Raw genomic sequence first — 2,459 nt, 5'->3', positions numbered from 1 at the left:
GACGCGCGAGGGAGGAGCGGGAGGAATGCGCGAGAGGAGAAGAAGAAGTCCAGGCCGGTCCAGAACCCGGTCCGACCGGCCCCCGGACCGGCCAGCCCGGTCCCTCGGCCCGGTCGACCGGTCGTAAACCGGCCACCAACCGGAGGAGATTTATCGTACCGGGGCGAGACCGGAAACTTCGCAGTTTCCCGGTTTCCGACCGGTTGACCGGACCACCAACCGGACCGGCCGGTCCAAAACCCGGTCCGACCGGACCACAGACCGGACAGCCCGGTCCACAGCCCGGTCGACCGGATCCCGCACCGGACCAGGTCCGAGTCCGTCTCGACCGCATCTATTCTCGGGTCGGTTATTTTTGTATCTTTTCGACTGGAACTCGTCCCGGACACCTATATAAGTGCCCGGGACGCCCCCTAGTTGCTTTAGACCACGTTTAAGATAAACCCTAGTTCTTAGTTGTTTGCTCTGCAAAACTATTGAATTCCCTACACCATATTGCTTGGATATTGTGTAGATCCCGTTTAAGTCTTGTGTGATCTCGTTGTTCCATTGGGAATTAGACGGTTGCAACCTACCGCTTCGTGGTCGGCGGCTACGTGCGCAAGTGTGTGGAGTTGCGAATATCTTGCAGGGTTGAGAGCTGTTGCATTGGCGACAGGGACCAATCGAGAGATCTCGTTGCGTCATACAAGTTATCATCCACTACATCGTCGTGTTCCTCCGCTGCCATCACCCCGTGATCATCATCACCACCGTTGCTTACTGAGAAGATCGGGCCACCCCTTATCATCTTGGTATCAGATTTCCAGTTTTCCTCGGTAAGCTATCCACAATCCACCCCATAGTTGAGTTGTGAGTGTTGTCCTATCCAGAAAAAGCCATAAAAAGTTAGGGTTAGGGTTTGCCATAGCCTTAGATTGCACTAATTTCGAGTTTTAGTTGCTTTTCGTAGTTGTTTGCGTACCTTTATCTTTCTTCTAGTAGAATTGTTAGGGTTTGTGTTTTCTTTTCATCTAGTTTGTCATCTAGAGTCAGCTTTTGTTTACTCCGAGTCCACATAGCATACAGTGTGTTTGTCCAAACCATAGCTACAGCCTTTCGATATACGTGACTAGGCAATTCCCCAGAAGAGACTAGTTTTACCGCTCGACGAGCTGCTCATTAGGGTTTTGGTGCTTTGCATATCTTGTTGGCCGTGTTATCAAGGAGTTGAGTCTTAAAAAAAAAAAGAGAAAATTGAAAAGAAGCAAAAAGAGCTACATAGCTGCGTGTGTTATACAAAAAGAAAAATACAAAAAGAAAAGTGTCGTGCTAGTTGAATCAAGTGAAAGGCCTAAGTTTTCTTTACTGCACCTGTAGTTGAGCAATCTTGTGCCTCGTCTCGTTGAGCTTTGCTAGCGTCTCTCTTGTGCATTGCAACCTTTCCCACCTATAGTTGCATTGCCCCATTATATCGCCTTGTGTGAGTATCATTGGTTGTCTACGGTCGGCGCTAGAGCTTGTTATTGGTGCAAATAGGTAGCCTACCTACAGCCCCACATATATCCTGCTTTGTCGTGTGATTGTTCTTATACCCTTGATATTCGCTTCGCTACATCCGTGCACTAGTTGTTACTACAAGTGGTAAGCAACACTAATTTACTTTGGAACGGTAAGATTTCCTTTTCTTATCAGTTTTGAGTGAGTTGTGAGAGTACCACCATATATTTTTGATTTAGTGCACTAACCTACTAATCATGTCTTCTAGTGATACTAAGATTGTTAATCAGGAAAACAAGAATTCGGCAGATATCATCACATGGAGGGAGTATGAAGCTCTTCGTAACGAGATGCGACGTGAATTCCGCACTAAGGATGATGAGCTTAAGGGTACAGCTTGACGAGATCAAACGGACGTTGGATGCTACTAATGTCACCGTCACTGGTTTGGCTGATCAAATGACTGATATACAGCGCAATCTTGCCGATATGCGCCTCGCTATTGAGAATTTGACTGCACAACAACAACAAGACGATGATGAAGACCCTGAGCTTGAAGATGACGTACACAATGCTCGTGGTGCGCCTCGTGGTCATCGTCCGCGTGGTTGGGCTCCACTTGGCCGTAATGGTCGTGGGCAAGATGAAGAAGATGGATTGGGTAAGCCCAAGTTTTCCATACCCAAGTTTGAAGGAGGAGCTGATGTTGAAGAATATCTCACTTGGGAGCTCAAGATTGAGAAGTTATGGAGTTTACATCCCAACTACTCTGAAGATAAGAAGATCAAGCTTGCTTCTTCTGAATTTGATGGTTATGCATTACGTTGGTGGGATTCTTTGATTCGTAACCGCGACGAAGATGGTGCACAACCTATCCGTACATGGCGTGCGATGAAGGAGGTTATGACTTCTCGTTTTGTGCCTACAAATTACATGCGGAATATATTTGATAAGCTAACACTATTGAGGCAAGGTGTGAA

The sequence above is a fragment of the Lolium rigidum genome, chromosome 1, assembly GCF_022539505.1.
Source record: "Lolium rigidum isolate FL_2022 chromosome 1, APGP_CSIRO_Lrig_0.1, whole genome shotgun sequence".
Taxonomy (NCBI): Eukaryota; Viridiplantae; Streptophyta; class Magnoliopsida; order Poales; family Poaceae; genus Lolium; species Lolium rigidum.
The sequence above is the reverse complement of the archived record's forward strand: the minus strand, read 5'-3'. Positions refer to the sequence as shown.